The following is a 20,215-nucleotide window of genomic DNA, read 5'->3' as shown; positions in this document are numbered from 1 at the left end:
ATATATAAAGGGTGTTTTGTATTATAGTTATAGAATTTCCGAACGAATAGTATTGATTTCCCCGGAAAACCCGATGTTTTCCGATGTCGAAAGATATAAGTGATTACTAACTTTTGTACCGTCTTATCGAATGACTATTGATTACTCCACCTTGATTAATGTTGAATATCGTCCTAATTCCTTCTACTTTGATTTCTCGTAAGCCTTAGCGAACGAAGAGAAGAGGAGCACTATGTCCTGCTACTATCGTAAGTACCTTAGGCTATCGGGGATGCGAAAGACACGATGGTCCAACTCGCATTTGATTACTTTGACCTTACTAGCTTTACTAATGGGCCACTAGGGCCCAATAGCACATAAAAGCTATTGAAAGTCTTTTTATAAGATATTGGGTCATAGAAGGCCCAATAACATATAAGCGTTATCCCTTTGGGCCCAAAGATCATGTCACTGGACTTGTAAGGTCCAACAAGCATGATTTGAAACTTCTAAGCCCAAAGTTTGAATATCTACTCATCTTAGGTTTCACATATCTATTGGAAGGTTTGATTTAACGGTTGTTGGTTTGGTATCGATTCGAGACCGATCGATTCGTTTATAACGATATTTGGAGTTAAACGTGTATTCGTCTTTCGATTTTTCGGCAGTCGTGGTTTTTGGTATTTTTACTCAATGAATTAAGTTGTTTAAAAATAGAGGTTTGACCCCTTTCAACACCTTTCTTTTTATAAAAATAAAAAGTTTAACCCTTTATGTAAAAGAAAAGACATTTTTAGCCCTTAAAACATTTTCTTGACACTATTGCATCATAAATTTGGTTAAATGATAGTTTTACCTCAAAATTTATTTTGTTAACTGTTTTAGCCCTTTTAGAATAGTAATTTCGGTTAAAACCCAACTTTTCACAATTTTTACAGTTTTGGCCCGAAATCCAAAAACTTTACATTTTTGGTCCTTTTTGGAAATGAAAAGCATTTTTGACCCTTGAAATAGTTTTTTTACACTTTTTATCCCCTGTTTTGAAGAAAGTTTCATTTCAGCCCCTTTAAAACATCATTTTTCGCAATTGTGGGCTTGTTTGGCCAAAAAGCCCAAATTTAGCCCATTAAGCTAAATATTTACATTTCAAGTCCTTTGAAAGTTTTAATATTCAGAAAAACAATTATAGAAATTGTTTTGACTCTTTTGACCCTTAAGAAACCGTGACTTGACAACTTTTAACCCAAGTTTTGTATATTTGACATTTTAAGCCCAAAAATGGGTTTTATGTTGAAATATGTTTAACACAACCTTATAAGTTATTATTCTTGACTTGTTTGATGTGAAATAACTTAGATCATGTTTTTTTACTTTCTCATGTCATAGATCTCGACATATCACCCCTTTTTGGTTACATGTTCATCACAAAAACACATAAAATCATACATACATGCATAAAATCACACATAGCATACACATACACATAGATCTACACATTTTCTTGTATTCTCCCCCATAAAACCATTAAAAACCGAAAAGAGAGGGGTATGAAGCTCACCTTGAGTTGTGGTTTCGGTTTTGAAGGAAGAGATGAGGAAAATTCGATCCTAGCAAGTCCTCTTGGGGAATCTCGAACTTAGATGATTTCTAAGAGAGTGATCATGATTTTTAGTAGATTAGGAAGAGGTTTTTGATAAAACAAAGAATCTAGATCATAGATCCAAGCATGAACTTACCTTAGATGATGAATTTGTGGAAATATCTCCTTGAAAAACCTCCTAAACTTCGAGAACTTGATGAAGGATGAAGAGGGTTTCTTGAGAGAGTTTGAGTGAAGTGTGTGTGGGTGTTTGTGTTGTTTCGGCCGAGGATAGAAAGAGAGGGGAGAAGAGAGACTTTTGATGGGATGTTTGCTTGGAAACATGGGTTGTATGCATGGAGAACCAAGAGATAATGGTGAGGTGGCCATGAGAAGTCAACTCTCTTCTTTTGGGTTGTTGGGTCGAGAATGGAGAGGGGAAGGAAAGATAATTGGGCCTTGTATGCTTAAGCCCATATTATGGTTAAATTAGATGATGTTTGGCCCAAATAAATCAAAGTATGATTTTTATGACCCATTAGGGCTAATTTAAATTTGTTGTGACCCAATAAGGCCCATTATAGTTAACCTAGTTTAGTTTAAGCTTATAAGGCCCAAAATATTAAGTTTCATGTATATGGGTCCAATTAGGGCCCATTTGAGAGTTCTATGTTCAAGATAGTTAAATTGGAAGCTTATTGGTCCATTAGGTCCAATAAGGAAATCCTAGTCCAAAATGGACTTAAACCGGGATTTCAAGGGTTTCCAATTCTTTGTTGACTATTCGTAGTGCTTGAATGAAGTATTTGATGAAGTTTTGTTGTTATTGAATAGGCATCATACATGCTTTCACATTGTTGGTTCATAATTGACATAATTGTTGTAGTTACAAGGCATCAAAATTTCTAGTTGTGACAGGCTGCTTGGTGATTAAGTTGTCCATTAGGGTTTTGGCTGAAACCCTAGAAGCTCACAGTATAAATAGACCCCTTGGGTTGTGGAAATCGGCTACACTTGCTTCCTTGGAACCCTAGAGCCGATTTTGTGTGCCTCCTCCCTCTCTCTTATACTACCCTCTTGCTAGTTGGTGTTTGTAAGCCATTAGAGGAGTTACATTTGTGACTCTAAGCATCAAATACAAAGAGATTCAAGCAAGCAACAAGAGGTAATCTTCTAGATCTGTTTTGGTTCTTAGATTTTCCAATTGTATACACTAGATCTAGAGTTTCAAAGACTTGGATGAATGCATGTACAATTAGAGAAACCTAGATCCAAGCATTAGGGCTTGTATGTGCACATAGGAAAGTTCTTATGCCTCAAACCCATCAGTGGTATCAAAGCCTTGATTGGTTTCTATTGAATTGATGCCTTGTTTATTTGTTCAAGCTTTGAAAAATCGTTTTTTCTGCCCCCTGACTGACAGACTCGGCGAGTGCCTTTGTGGACTCGACGAGTAGGATGAACTTGACGAGTCCATAAAGGGACTCAGCGAGTCGGAGCGTCTGTCAGAATGATTTTCGGGATTTCTTGCTGTTTTGCTTAAGGATTCTTACCTAAATCGTTTTGGTTTAATAAAATCTGAATTTTATCACCTGTTTGACAATATCCTTAACAAAAAAAAAGATAATTACCATTTGTTTAAATAATAAATTCCTTATTTGATAATAATTGATTATTTGAATTAATTGTTGAATTATCTTGCAAGTAATATTGACTAGGTCAAATTTAGATAATCATTAAATTAATTGGTTAATTTATATTATTTGCTATTTGATCATTTGTGTTTTGAAAAGTTCAAAACTTGTCCTCAAGTTTTGAAATTTAAATTTTGTGATTAAAAGTTTAATTTAAACTATTTAAATTTCAAACCTTAGAATTTTACAAGTTTTAAAATTCAACCTTATACTTTATAGTATTATAAGATTAATGTATATATATATATATATATATATATATATATATATATATATATATATATATATATATATATATATATATATATATATATATATATAACTTAAATGCTAGTCTTACCATTAGTAGGCCTCATTCACGAAGCGGATCTATAAGGGGGGTATAAGGTTATGGCCTATAAAATGGTCGTTTAATGGGTGTCCAGTTTCACCCACCGCTTCCTTGATTGGTGGAGGGTCGTTAGCCGAACGGGTAGGATAGGGCAAACTTTCCTCATTTAAAAGTATAATGAATCTATATAAAGTAACTAAATGTTTTTACAAAATTCCCAATCTTAGTTACTTTAGGAAAAAGTGAATATGATGCAATTCCATGAAATTACACTTTGTACCCTTGCTAAGACGTTAATGGAGCGTGTGTGGTTAACTGGCACATTAATTGGATTCTAAGCAAAGGTGGCAAAGGGTGACTCATTGTTTGTCATAGTTCGATGGAGCGTGTGTGGTTAACCGGCACATCGAATAGGTGACTGTAACAATGAGGGCACCATGTACATTTGCATGGTTATTCACACCCGCTTTGTGATCCTCGGCATCCCAGTCACAAACTAGAGGGGCATATCGAGATTTAAACATGCCATTGAAAAGTTCAATAAATCTCAAAGTATCTAGGAGTTTTTCAATACATTTAAAACCTAATCTCTTTTTCGTTTTTCATGGTGGAAAATTAGTGAATCGACATTCACTTGCCTTCAAATTATTTACTTGTTATATTACGACATCCCTTTTCTAATTTGTGAATAATGTTGTTGGTTCCTATCCCTAATTTCTCATTTGGGTGATTAATTAGGAAAATTCGTTTCTAATCAACTTTTTTCTTTTTCCTTTTCAGATGTCGAACGCAAACAACAACGCTTCTTGTTCAAACTCCTCTGGTTCGTTTTCACTCATGAACTTGTGTGGGAAAGTGATCTTTGATGGGACCAATTTCAGTAATTGGATCCGCAACATTCGCATGGTCACTCTCTACGAGGACAAAGAATATGTCCTCGATGAGAAGCTAAAGGAGATTGACATCGACACTGCTACCGCTGAAGAGATCGCGGCCTATGAGGCCCACGAGCGTGATGCCACAAAAGTCCATTGCATCATGCTAGCGACTATGACTGCAAAACTCCAGAAGTCCTATGAGGACAAGTACCCCTATGAGATGCATCAGGATCTGCTGGAACGCTACCACCAGAGCGCTAGGCAAGAAAGGTAAAAAGATCATCACTTCGATGATCACTACCAAAATGGGTAATGGAGAGTCCCTTACCGCTCATCTGCAAAAGATGCACAGATATGTCGATCGCCTGTTGAAGTTAAATGTGAACTTCGATGAAGAGGTGGCAATTGATATCATCCTTCATTCCTTGCCTTCCTGCTATAGCCACTTCCGCATGACCTACCACATGAATAAGGAAGAGGTCTATTTGAGCAAGCTTCAGGGCTTGTTGAGGACTGCTGAGAGCAACCTCAAAGAAAAATCTATTGCATCAACTCCAACTCCCGCTGCTGCCCCTGTCTTGGCAATAGGGCAAGGGAAGGGTAAGAAGAGAAGGCTCCTCAAGGGGCCACCACAAGGGAAAGTCCCAAGATGGCACCTCTTCTAGTGGAACCAAAGTTGGTTCTACTAAACCCAACTCAAACCCTAAAGAGGCAGAGTGCCACTACTGCCACAAGATAGGGCATTGGAAGGGAAGCTGCCCAGAATATCTGCATGCCATCAAGGATGGGAAGATCAAGCCATCTTTTGCAGGTATTTACATAATTAAATCTAATGGTTTATCACATGCTACTTGTTGGGTTCTTGATACAGGATGTGGTTTTCACATATGTTCTGATTTGCAGGGACTAAGAAGAAATAGGGATGTGGAGCATGGAAGGATGAATCTGATCATGGGAAACAGAAGAACGTCGCCTGTCACCAAGATTGGAGTATATTCCTTAGTGCTTAGTAATGGATTATATTTAGATTTAAACAATTTTTGCTATTCGCCAGATATGGCTAGAAACATCATTTCATTTCATGGTTTATATAGACAAGGTATTAGATATTCATTTGATAATGAAAAGGGTTCTATTTATGCTTATTTTAATAATGTTTTATATTTTGAAGCATTGCCTTGTAATGGAATATATGAAACTATGATGGTTGTAGATAACTTAGGAAATGATGTATTGTGTGTGGATTCTTCCAATAGTATGGATAAAGCATGCTTGTGTCATTGTCGTCTTGGACATGTCAACAAGAAACGCATAGCCCAACTCCAAAAGGATGGAGTGTTGGAGTCATTCGACCTTAGGGACGATGACGTATGCGAGTCGTGTTTACTTGGAAAGATGACCAAGTCACCCTTCACTGGCACTTATGCAAGGGGTGAGGGTTTATTGGATCTCATACATACAGTTGTATGTGGACCCTTTAGATCCACCACAAGGGATGCGAACCGCTTCTATGTGACTTTCACAGACGATTATAGCAGATATGGGTATATCTACTTAATCAAGCACAAGTCAGAAACCTTTGAAAAGTTGAAAGAGTTTAAACAAGAAGTGGAAAATCAGTTGGGCAGAAAATCAAGATGCTTCGATCTGATCGAGGTGGAGAGTACCTAAGTCTTGAATTCCACGACCACCTCAAGGAATGCGGAATAGTTTCGCAATTAACGCCACCTAGGACACCGCAGTTGAATGGTGTAGCTGAGAGGCGTAATCGAACCTTGCTAGACATGGTTCGTTCCATGATGAGTCGTGCTTCACTGCCTATCTCATTATGGGGGTATGCCTTAGAGACTGCCGCCCATATCCTTAACTTAGTCCCTACGAAGAAGGTTGCCAAAACACCTCACGAAATGTGGACAGGGAAGGCTCCCTCGTTGGCACATATCAAGGTTTGGGTTTGCGAGGTTTTCATAAGACGACAAGCTCGAACCTCGTAGTGAGCGATGTATTTTCATCGGCTACCCGTAGAAATCCTTTGGATATCTCTTCTACAGACCGAGTGACAATGTTGTCTTTGTTGCGAGGAGAGGGGTTTTCCGAGAGCGAGAACTCATAAGCCAAGGAGACAGTGGGAGGCAAATCGATCTTGAAGAGCTTCAAGATTCGAGCGATGAAGGAACCTCTAACACTGGCGCTCAACCCGAGGAGGAAACTCCGGTTGAACCAATTGACGAGTCCTTACCTATTAGACGTTCCGAAAGGGTTAGTGTTCCACCCCAGTTTTATGGTTTTCATATTACCACAGAAGGGGATACGTTCATTAGCGATAGTACACTAGTGAATCTGGACGAACCTAATAGCTTTAAGGAAGCCATGGCAGGCCCAGAGTCTGCGAAATAGAAAGAGGCTATGGACAGCGAGATTCAGTCCATGTATGACAACCAAGTTTGGAATTTGGTTGACAATGTACCAGGTCGTAAGACGGTCGGGTGCAAGTGGATCTTCAAGAAGAAGACTGACGTGGATGGGAATAAGCACACTTATAAGGCACGATTGGTTGCGAAGGGTTTCACTCAAACTCCTGGATTTGACTACGATGAAACCTTCTCACCAGTTGCAAAGATAAAGTCTATCAGGGTGATGCTGGCCATTGCTGCATTTCATGACTATGAAATATGGCAAATGGATTTCAAAACCGCTTTCCTTAATGGGAAGTTGGTTGAGGATGTTTACATGGCTCAGCCAGAGGGTTTTGTCAATGCGAAGCATCCCAATAGAGTGTGTAAGCTTGAGAAGTCCATTTATGGACTTAAGCAAGCGTCTCGCAGATGGAATCTTTGTTTTGACGAGAAGGTCAAAGAGTTTGGTTTTCTACGAAGCGAAGATGAATCATGTATGTAGGTCAAAGCCAGTGGGAGTGTAGTAAGCTTTCTCGTATTGTATTTCGACGACATACTACTCATAGGAAACGACATCCCGACACTGTAGGAGGTTAAGTCCTGGCTCGGGAAGTGCTTCGCTATCAAGGACCTCAGAGAGGCTTCCTATATTTTGGGAATAAGGATAGTGAGAAACAGAAGTAAGAGACTGATAGGACTTAGTCAGAATACTTACTTGGACAAGGTACTAAAACGTTTTAGTATGGAGAATTCAAAGAAAGGGGAGTTACCAATCCAAAGTAATTCGAAGTTGAGTAAGGCTCAAAGTCCGAGTACTGAAGTCGAGATAGCAGAGATGAGCCAAGTACCTTACGCTTTCGCAGTTGGCTCGATCATGTATGCTATGACTTGTACTCGCCCTGATGTGGCCTTCGCTTTGAGCATGGTCAGCAGATATCAAGGGAACCCTGGCAGAGCACATTGGATCGCAGTCAAGAATATTCTTAAGTACTTTCGGAGGACCAAGGAATGGTTTCTAGTCCTTGGTGGGAGTGATGACTTAAAGGTTCAAGGGTACAATGACGCCAGTTTTCAGACCGACAGGGACAACTACCGTTCGCAGTCGGGCTTCGTCTTTACCCTTAATGGAGGAGCAGTGACTTGGAAAAGTTCCAAACAAGAAACCGTAGCTGATTCAACGTGCGAATCAGAGTACATTGCAGCGAGCAAAGCGTCAAAGGAAGCAATATGGTTGAAGAACTTCATTGGAGACCTTGGAGTTGTGCCAGCCATAAAGGAGCCCATGGAGATTTTCTGTGATAATGAAGGAGCGGTTGCCTTGACCAAGGAACCGAGAGATCACGGTAGATCTCGACACATCGGGTGGAAGAAGGACTCCTCGTAGTAAAGGGGGTATCGTCAGAAGATAACCCAGTAGATCCGCTTACGAAGGGACTGAGCAGGGTTAAGCACTTGCAGTACGCTAGGAACATCGGGCTGAAGGACGATATTAGTTTAGATTAGATGGTTTGGAAACGTGATGGTTTGGAAACGTGTAATAGATGAATTGTAATTAACATTTGATGATTAAATAAAAGAGTATTATTTATTAGTAATGTTACTGTCTTATGTTAATCATTTACCTATTGTTTCATTTTGCATGTTTTGACTTCCTGAATAGTTGAATTGTTTGATAATAATCGAATTATTCAAACGGTCCACAGTCGTTCATATGTTGGAAGTAGATATGAATGAAGACTGACATGAATTGGTGTGTAGATTGTCTAAAGTGTATTAGACATAGCAAAAGTTTGCTATAACGTTCATGAGTGCTTATGAACTTGATTTGAGCATTGGAATAAACCCACACTTGCTGGAATCACTTCATGGAATTTATCACGAGTGATCGCAAGATGATAATATCATATGGTCTTAAAACCTAGATATATGATTTATTGTTTGCTGATTGGTTGTGCATTGATAATGCGTAAACGCATCAGTAACTTGATGTTATAAAACACATTGTTGTGTATGATTTGATTAGTGGATAGTAAATGCATATAAGTCGAAGTTTATCTGTTCCTTTTATCCTATGAGGATAAAAGCGATATCAGGGCCCCTCAATGATTTGATTTGACTTATGTGTCGGGCCCGGTCAGGACTGAATTGATGTGTTTAATTAAGTTCTATGTCAAATGAATCTGAGATCGAGAAACTAATTGTTGGACGATGAGTATGACAATGTTCCATGTAATTGTCCGCATGATATCAAGAACAGAGGATTATACGATCCCTTATCTAAAGGACAGGTTACTTATAAGATCAGAGTTTGACAACGTCTTTGAGAGCTACGATTGCTAATCGGATTAGGCTTGCATTTGTAGTTACTAGACTTATCCAAATGGGAGACTGTTGGATTAGTGTTTAAGCCCGTAACTATATTTGGTAAGTACTTGACCCGGTTGTGCATGGTCCTTTTGGGTATCCTTCACCATAGCAACTTGACAGGGTGATTTATGAAGAGAGAGAAGATATTATGATTTATTAATATATTATGAGAATAATATATTAAAGGAATAATCATATTATTTAATTAATATTAGTCATAGATTAATTGAGAATTAATTTGGTGACTAAAAGAGATTAATTGAATATAGGGGACTGAACTGCAATTATTGGATAATTGAGTTATTGGGCTAGGAAATCCAATGGAGCAAGGGGTGAACGAAATTATGATGGGAGTCCATCATTTTTTCTTCCATGGCCTTAATCCAGAAGGTTCCATGGGCTACTTGGTGATAAAGTTGTCCATTAGGGTTTTGGCTGAAACCCTAGAAGCTCACAGTATAAATAGACCCCTTGGGTTGTGGAAATCGGCTACACTTGCTTCCTTGGAACCCTAGAGCCGATTTTGTGTGCCTCCTCCCTCTCTCTTATACTACCCTCTTGCTAGTTGGTGTTTGTAAGCCATTAGAGGAGTTACACTTGTGACTCTAAGCATCAAAGACAAAGAGATTCAAGCAAGCAACAAGAGGTAATCTTCTAGATCTGTTTTGGTTCTTATATTTTCCAATTGTATACACTAGATCTAGAGTTTCAATGACTTGGATGAATGCATGTACAATTAGAGAAACCTAGATCCAAGCATTAGGATTTGCATGTGCACATAGGAAAGTTCTTATGGCTCAAACCCATCAATATACAACGATGATCTAACAAACAATGGGATGTGTGTCTTTCGCCTAATTTCCTATTCCTTTTTTGGTTGTGGGCTTAGGGCATATACACACAACCGATTGTTTGTTTACTCTGGGTTTTATATAACTTGTATCCATTTAGTACTCATAGAAAGGATTGTAGAGTCATTTTACTTATCTTTCATCAAAGCATGAAATATAGGATTTTCTGGAGGAGCAAACGAAATTTTCTAAAAGAACTTACAACTTACTTACATCACTAAAATCTTATGAACTCACCAGCTTAAATGCTGATGTACTCTTTTAAAATAATTTGTATTCTCAGGAAACTAGTAGACAGGTACACGCACTGGGATTCAGAAGATGGAGCATAATAGCTTCATGTCTTGTTTTGTTATTTACTTTGTAGTCTATGTTATGTGAACCACATACTTTTTAAACACTTTCTTTCTAATGAAATGGTTGTTTGTTACTTTGATTACTATGATGCATGTCTTGTGATACTAAACATGACGTCCTCCACCCCCAAACGTTTCCGCCGTTCCGGTTTTGGGGTGTAACCGATTGGTATCAGAGCATTGTTTATAGTGAACTAAGTATATCAACCGATAAAAGATATACAACTATAAATACAATGGGGCTGAAGTGCTCTGGATAATAATATATTTTAAATATATAACGATACCTTATAAAAGTATACATACATACTTATACATATATACATACTATAACAAGTATCACAAGAAGAACATAACAGAGGTATTTAAAGGTCGAACACTACGGTCAAACCTGGACAGTTATGTAATCATAGCTAGGATCAATATAGCCTGATCAACTATATTCATTCGAGATGTGACCGATGTTAGGGTCGAAGTATTGTAATTAGTCGAAGTATGTTTTGGTGTCTTCGAACATTCTGTTATCTATTTTACTAGGGCATTATATTCGAAACTTAATGTTTAGTCCTTAGTATATTTTTTGTACGCTTTCCTCTCCTATAAATAGGAGTGTTTACTAGAGTCATAAGAACGAAGTCTTTTACAGAATATTCACTTGTACTCTGTAAAACTTGAGAAGCGTAATTGAGCCAAACAGATTATATTTATATCTTGTGTCAAAATCTTACTTGATTACTTTGAATTCATACTCTGATTAGTTCATAACTCGATTCTTTGTCACATCAATTGGTATCAGAGCAGGAATCATATCTCTGATCTGATTTTCATCTTTTCAAAAGTTTTTAAATCAAATTTTTGGTTTAAGAAATTCCGCACTTTTTGAAAGTGAAAAATTCATCGGATCTTAGTCTGTGATTCGATTCTGCACTTGAATCATTGAATCGAGTGTTCTGCTGGTGATTATGATTTGAATCATATAGTTTGTTGTCAAATTCTCAAAGTTTCTTCAAAAATTCTCAAGGTTTATTCCGTACATCAATGGCGTCATTCAATCTGAATTCTATGACTTCATTTTCTCATCTTCTAGGATCATCCACCAAAATCCCAATGTTCATCCCTGAGTATTACGATCAATGGGCTGATCGTATGCAGGATTATCTCAATGGATTGGATGAAGAACTATGGAATTGCATTTCTGGCAATCTCAATCCACCATCGAATGTTCAACCAATTGGATCATCCTCTGGAAATTCTGAAGTTGAAAATCAAACTGATCGCCTGAAAAAGCTGGAGAAGAGGTGTGTAAGAGAGCTAAGAGGAGCTTTGCCTCCAGTTGTTTACAACTATGTGAGGAGTTGTACAATTGCAAAGGAAATCTGGAACAATCTCAAGGAGAAATTTCAGGGAAGTGAGAAGACAAAGGTTAACTCTGCGAAGCAATGTCTAGTGGAACTGAAGGACTTCAGACAGAAAGATGGTGAAACGATTGAAGCTTATTACGCTCGTCTAAATGAATTGATCTATCGATGCAATCGATATGGTATCACCATATCAGCCATGGAGTTCAATCTAATTTTTGTTATGGGACTTCGCAAGGAGTGGCGTAGTGTAAGCATGATGGTTAAGAATCAACAGAGCTTTGATACGTCAACTTTGAATGATTTGTACAATCAACTGAAGACTCATGAAAGCGAAGTGAATGAAATTATTGAAGAAACGAAGGCAAGTTTGGGAGGCCCACTAGCTCTAGTTTCGAAGATCTCTGAAAAGGAAGCAGAGAAAGAGGTTTCGGATGAAGATGAAGGGTTCATCATGAACTCAAATGATGAGGCGATTGCTTTCTATTCGAACAATCGGGTGAAAAGTTCTTCAAAAAGCCTTTTAATCCGAAGACAAAGTCATCTGAGATAAAAGGGAATTTTGTGATTAAAAGTGCTGGGGATGAGAAGAGGAAGGAAGAGATGAAAGATACGAAGCCTGTTGAGGGAAAGACAGAGAAGAAATTAAAGGGAGATGTTGGGATTGATTGTCATTATTGTAACGGTGCTAATCACCTTGCAAATGACTGCATGCTTCGAAAGAAGGATGAAAGGAAGAATAAGGTCAAGGATGAGGCGTACTATGCTAAGAAGCTGGAGGTGGTTCGTGCTAAAGCCAAAAATTTGTCTCTGGTTGCAAAGGGTGCGAATGAGGATGAAGAAGGTACTTATCAAATCTGGTCATCTGGATCAGACGATGAGGAGATGCGAAATCCAACCCACGGAGCAATGTTTGCAAAGATGGAGGAAGAATCAGATGAGGAGGCATACAAAGTGCATGGGAGATGCTTCGTATCAAAAACTGCTCACAAATCTCCGATGACCACAAAGGTATGAAATATTCTTGAATCTTTTAATATTCCAGTAAAGGCTTAGAATTCTGAATTAGTATCTTTTGATGAAACTGTTACTTATTTTGATTCAATTGTAGTATCTGCTAGCAATGAGGCTATGAAGCTGTCTATGCAGTTGCTAGAGACACATAAGAAATTATATTCGAAAATCACTAAGATAGATTGTTTAGAACTTCAAATTACAAATATCATGGTTGATTGGGATAATTTGTCGAGTGATACAAATCTGTTATTAGCCCAGAGAAACATATACTGTAACTCAGCTAAAAGATTATACGGCAAATTAACTGAATTACATCACTCATGCGAAATCAATAAAGAACAACATCGAAACTGTTACCTTTTTTAGCATATGAAAGAGCTACAGTAGATAATATTTCGTATGATTGTGAAAAGGAAATAACTGATTTTGACAAAGTTCCGAATGATAAATATAGATATGGAATAGTCAAAGTTGATGAATGTCTTGATGCTAATGAATTAGCTAACATTGTGAATGATACTTTAGCTAAATCTGAACAAATTCAAATTTTGAAAAAGACTGAGAATTCAACATCTGATTTTCAATCTAACTTTGCTGATATTGAAGATAATTCTGATAATATTAGTGAAATTAGTGAGCTTGAAGATGTTGATTGTTCTCAGTTGTCTGTTGTTAATGTTGCATCAACATCTAAAGGGAAAGAAAAAGTTAAGGATTTGATGGTTGAAAATGAAACTGATATGTCCTCAACTTCGAAAGTTTGTGATATGAACTTCGTAGATCTCAAAGAATGCCAAACTGATGATAGTGATGATGAAGAAGTAGAGAAAATTTCGAAAGAAAAGGCATCCTCAAAGGAAGAAGAAATTCCATGAATAGTGGTTGATCAAGTGTATGGTGATACACAAAAGTTCGAAAAAGTAATGAATGAAAAAGGTGAACATTATCTTGAAACAAACACAGTGGTTTATCCAATTTTCAGATGCACAGATGATGTAGTTTTTCCAAATCAAATTTTCGTAACAACAGGTAATGTTGAGAACATTAAACCAGAAATAAAGAAGTTGGTTGATGAAGATAATTCAAAAACAACTGAAGAAGGTTTTTTCACAAATCAAAGCATAGTTGAAAACAATTTAACAAAGAATTCGTATGTTTTTCAACGTCAAAAACCACAAAGACAATGGATTGAAAAATCAAAAATTGAAAAAGAAAAGGCAAAAAGTGTTGAAAAAGAAAATGAAAAGGTTGTCAAACTAAACTCTAAGGAATTTAAAGATCAAATTGACAAATTCTCTAAGGAAAACAACATTTCGAAAAGACAAGCAAGAAAGAAAATATTTTGGCAAAATATTGAGTCTCAAAAGATGTCTGAATCAAATTCAACCATAAATGTTTTTAAAGCTAAAAATTCCTCTTTTTTCAACAAAACATCAAAAATCAACTCAATCAAATAACACAAGGTCTGAAGTGAATAAGCAATCAAAATTTTCGAAAGTTTCTGAAACTACCAAAACAAAAGGATTTTCAAATAAATCTAATACAAATCAAAAAGTCTTTCAACGTCAACATTTTAAATCAACAGTTGATACATCTTATAGTCACTCTTTTATAACAAAACCAAAAGTTGATTTTATTCCTCAATGGCCAAATTTTCCTAATCATTCGAAGAAAGCAACTTTAAAAATTTCACGAGAAAAAGGAATCACTTCAAGGAAAAAAATTGATCATTGGCTTGAAGGAAAAGGAAAGATGTATCAGTCGAATGCATATTCAAAGGAACAAATTCATGAAGCATATGAAAAATATGTGAATACTTCTTCGAATGGAAGTTCATCTTCTAAGGATTCGAACATTTCCATCAAAGCTTGGAGACCAGTCACAAAAGCGAAGATAGTTCAGTCACAAACTCAAAATGTGAAGAGTAATGTCAGTGAACATTCAAAACTATCAAACACTTACGTTTCGATTCCTTTAGATGATGAAGTAAACTTAATTGATAGTCTCAAAAGCAAAGTTTGTGATTGGGTTAAAAGTTCTTCATTTCATTCGAAATTGAAATCTAATTTTCAAGGACCCAAAAAGCCTTGGGTACCTAAAATTTTCCATTAATCGCATGTATTGTGTGACGAGCAATATGACAACAAATGGTACATTGATAGTGGTTGCTCTCGTCACATGACTAGGAAGAAGGAGAATTTAAGAGATTTTCGAAGTCTCAAAAATGCTGGAGTAGTGAAATTTGGGAATAATCAGAAATGTCAAGTTAAAGGATATGGGAAGATCACGAATGGACAATTCACAGTGAATCGTGTTGCATATGTTGAATGTCTTCAACATAACTTGATTAGTGTTTCTCAACTTGTTGTGGGCACTGACAATCAAGTTCTTTTCAATGAAGAAGGAAGTGTTATTTCGAATGTTAACACAAAAGAAGTATTACTGAAATCCAAAAGAAAAGGTGACATGTTCACTCTGGACATCCATCCGATAGTTGGGAAACCTGCTATATGTCTTCTTTCGAAAGCAACATCTGATCTAAGTTGGCTATGGCATCGAAGACTTTCACATCTCAACTTTCGAAACATCAATAAACTTGTGGTACAAGATCTGGTACGAGGATTACCTGTTCTAAAATTTGATAATGATTCTTTATGTGCAGCTTGTGAAGTAGGCAAGCAACATAAACAATGTCATCCAATTACGATCTATTCGAAAATAGTTGCACCTCTGGAGCTTTTGCATATCGATTTATGTGGTCCTTCGACTTTTTCCACTCTCAACAACAAACAGTACATTTTCGTTATTGTTGATGATGTTTCAAGATTTACTTGGGTGTATTTTCTCAGGCTCAAATCTGAAGTTGCTCAAATAATGATTGATTTTATCAAAAAGATGGAAACAACATTGAAGAAAACTGTTCGAAAAATCAAGAGTGATCATGGAACTGAATTTAAGAACAATGTTCTTGATTCATTTTTGGTGGAAAAAGGAATTTCGCATAATTTTTCATATCCATATACACCACAACAAAATGGTGTTGTAGAACGAAGGAATCGCTCACTGTGCGAAGCAGCAAGAACCATGTTGGCATATGCGAATTTACCTCAATATTTGTGGGCTGAAGTTGTATCGACTGCATGTTTCACACAAAACAGATTGTTCATTCATTGTCGTTTTAATATTACACCATACGAAATTCTGAACAATCGAAAACCTAATGTCAAATTCTTCCATGTTTTCGGATGCAGGTGTTTCATCATGAATCTCAAGGATCATCTTTCGAAATTTCAAGCAAAAGCTGATGAAGGGATTTTTCTTGGATATTCGAACAATTTTGTTGCATATCGTGTATTAAATAAGAGAACACGAAAAGTGGAAGAAACTTTCAATCTTACATTTGATGATTACTATATTAAACAAAATAAGCATAAATTTTCAATTCATCCAATTTTACAAGATCCACAAGTTGAATCTGAATCTTTACAAATGGATGATATTGATTATGATTTGATTTTTGGAATTTCAGATCATGCAATCGATGCTGAAATTCATGCTCCTGATAATCAAATACCCGAATTTACGAAACTAACTGATGATACAACATCCACTCCTCAAGAAGGCGAAAGTATGCCAAATAATCCAGTGGAGGGGGAGCACTTGGATTCGAATACTTTAAATGATGAAGGGCATTCTTTCGAGGGGGAGAAAGAACAATTGAATGATGATGTTGAGGGGGAGCATGGTGTTGAGGGGGAGCATAATAATGATATTGATGATGCTTGTTCAATTGCAGGTTCCGAAAATGATGAAATGTTCGAAGATGCACCTTTGGATTTTGATCCAGCATATCCACCAATGGAAAAATGGACAAAAGATCATCCGAAGGATAAAGTAATTGGGAATCCACAAGAGGGAGTATTAACAAGAGCTCAAATTCGTGCAAAGAATGAGGTACTGAATACTCATCAAGAATTTTGCATGTTCAATGTTTTCATCTCTAAAATTGAACCAAAAACAGTTAAGAATGCAATGGAACACTCCGATTGGGTTGTTGCAATGCAATCTGAATTATCAGAATTTGAACGAAACAAGGTTTGGAGATTAATTCCTAAACCTGAAAATGTTTCGATTGTCAGGTTAAAATGGATTTTCAAAAATAAAACCGACAAAGATGGAAATATTGTTCGAAACAAAGCTAGACTTGTTGTTAAAGGCTACTCACAACAAGAGGGAATAGACTATGAAGAAACTTTTGCCCCTGTCGCAAGACTCGAGGCGGTTCAAATATTTCTGGCTTATGCAGCTCATAAGGACTTTGATGTTTATCAAATGGATGTGAAGTGTGCATTTTTAAATGGAGAGCTTGAAGAAACTGTTTACGTGGAACAACCCCCAGGTTTTATTAACGAAGAATATCCAAATCATGTTTATATTTTAGATAAGGCAGTTTATGGTTTGAAACAAGCACCACGAGCTTGGTATGCAACTCTAACATCATTTTTAAAACAATCTAAATTTAAACAAGGATCTGTTGATCCCACCTTATTTCGAAAGAAAGTGGGGAATCATCTTATGCTTGTTCAAATTTATGTTGATGATATTATTTTTGGCTCGACTGACCTTGCCTTGTCTAGAGAATTCGAAGAACTGATGAAAAGCAAGTTCGAAATGAGCATGATGGGAAAAATCAACAATTTTCTTGGTTTGAATATTCGTCAAAACAGAGAAGGGATTTTCATCAATCAAGAAAAATATACGAAGAATCTGCTAGAAAAGTTTGGATTGACGAAAAGCACAAAGCTTCGTGTACCAATGGCAACGGGCATAAAGTTGACACCATCATTAGATAAACCTGCAGTTGACATAACTCTTTATAGAAGCATGATTGGTTCATTACTTTATCTCACAGCAAGTCGACCTGATATAATGTTTTCTGTGTGTAATTGTGCCAAGTATCAGTCCAATCCACGAGAGCCACATCTCACTGCTGTGAAGAATATATTTCGTTATCTTAAAGGAACAATTTCGTTAGGATTGTGGTATCCTTCGAAAACTGGATTTTTCGTACAAGCTTACTCAGATGCAGACTTGGGTGGTTGTGATATTGATCGAAAAATCACAAGTGGTGGATGTCAATTTCTTGATGGCAAATTGGTGAGCTGGCAATCGAAAAAGCAAACATGCGTATCGATCTCAACAGCTGAAGCAGAATATGTAGCTGCTGCTGCATGCACTTCACAAATAATACGGATTTAAAGTCAATTGCGTGATTATGCAATTAATATGAAAAAGATTCCATTATATTGTGATTCTCAAAGTGCCATACGAATTTGTCATAATCCTGTGCAGCATTCGAAGACTAAACACATTGCTCTTCGTTATCATTTTATCAAGGATCATGTGGAGGATGGAAATATTGAAGTACATTTTGTGAAAACAACTGATCAGTTAGCCGATATTTTCACAAAGGCATTAGATGAAAAATCTCTTGTGCGAATAATTGAAGGACTAGGAATGATCGATGGACATTCTGTTCCATGCGAAAAAGAAGAATGATGAGTGACATCGAATGAATTAGAGGCGCTGAATAAAAGATAACACAAAGTCATTCAGCATTTAGCGGTTACTGTTCATGGTCAACGCTTCGACCGCTTCAAATTCGCACGTTTGACACTTATTTTAAGCGTTGAGTTAGTGGTTACTGTTCATAGTCAACGCTTCGACCGCTTCGAATTCGTACATTTGTGACTTATAAAGGAAGAATAAAAATTTCGTCTGTTTGCAACAAATATAGTATTTTGTTCTTCAATTTTCGAAAAATTCAAAAATCCAAAAATATTTTCTTTTGTTTTGTTCTTAAATTTTCGAAAAATTCTAAAATCAAAAAAGATTTTCTTTTGTTTTGTTCTTAAATTTTTGAAAAATATCAAAATCCAAAAAAAAAAAATTTCGTTGATTCTGTCTTTATTTTCGAAAAATCCAAAACAACAAAAATATTTTGGTTCTTACTTTTCTTTAATATTTTGTTGCAGATATTCATGTACATTCGAAGGGAATCATGCTTGTAGCACTAGGGTCAGGTAAATGAATCTTAAATTCAGGTAAATGAATCTTATACCTCTTTCCATTTTACTATCTTCATTCGAACTAGTTAGGGAGTCCCTAGAAGCATGCTGATGCATGTTGTCCAAAGCCTCAATTGACTCAATGTGTGTGTACGAAAGCCTTAATGAAATTTTCATACGAAGAATTCTTTCCAATCAGGCTTATATTCACATTAGTCTCCTGAGCTACCTGACTCTTCTCATATGAGTTAAGAGTTTACTGTTTTGTCCAAATATAATAGAGGTATACTTCGTGTCTAAACCAATCTTTTTCATCCATAACATTCTTACACGATCACACACAATGACATATGTCCAAGAGGTCTCTGATCAAACCTATCGAGACTTAGACATATCAAAACTCTGTGTTGATGATCTGACATCATAAGACCGTGATGAAAGTGAAACCTAAATTTCTTGAAAATTAAGGAATTGACGGGGAACTATGTTTCAGAATTTATGAAACATTTGTTTCAGTACCAACTTTCGAAACTCCAAATCATATTCATTTCGAATGAGTGGTCTTGATTAAACATTCGAAACCCACGATGTTTGTTACCCAACAAGATCCAGCACACAATTTTTTTTAATATAATTTCAGTGTGAGTTTCATTCGAATGTCCTAGTCATTTTTAAATCTATCAAAGCTGACTTGTCACTGACTACACTGGTCAAACAAGTAATTTCTGTTACAATTTCTCACCTTATGTTGAGGATGACATGTAACGAAATTTTGAACCTACCCATGAAGCATTCACAAAAGAAGCCCTTTCATACTTCTCCAAAAGTATTCGATTGTAATTCACGGGAACATACACAAGCTGTTGATTATCTCTCTTGATAATGAACGAAGCAACCTTTGCCCGGGGTTTAACTGATTTCGTGTCAAATTAAATTTTTGACATCACAAAAATCCAAAGTTTTTCTTTCATTGTTTCTTGTCTAACTTTCTTTGGAACACTGCACACACGAAATCCTTGAGGTTCTGAGTAATACCAACTCAGGCTGATGATTTCGAACATCTGGCATATGACTTCGCTTTTTAATCCCAAAACTGAAAGAGCCTTGCTTCCATTCGAAGGCTTCTGACGGTTACAATTCTCTTGGGGAGCTATTGACAGGCTATTTCTATATGACGTATGGTATTCTATCCGGTTTTCAAGGTGATGTGACAGCTACTTTTTGACGCATGGCTACTTTTCCACAGTAATGGTCTGATTTTCAAGCTGCCACGTCGGATGTCATTAATTACATCCCGCTTCAAATTCAAAATTCAGCTTTACATATAAAAGGGGATTCAAG

This window comes from Lactuca virosa, chromosome 2, assembly GCF_052849685.1.
Source record: "Lactuca virosa cultivar CGN04683 chromosome 2, Lactuca_virosa_CGN04683_v6, whole genome shotgun sequence".
Classification (NCBI taxonomy): Eukaryota; Viridiplantae; Streptophyta; class Magnoliopsida; order Asterales; family Asteraceae; genus Lactuca; species Lactuca virosa.
The sequence above is the reverse complement of the archived record's forward strand: the minus strand, read 5'-3'. Positions refer to the sequence as shown.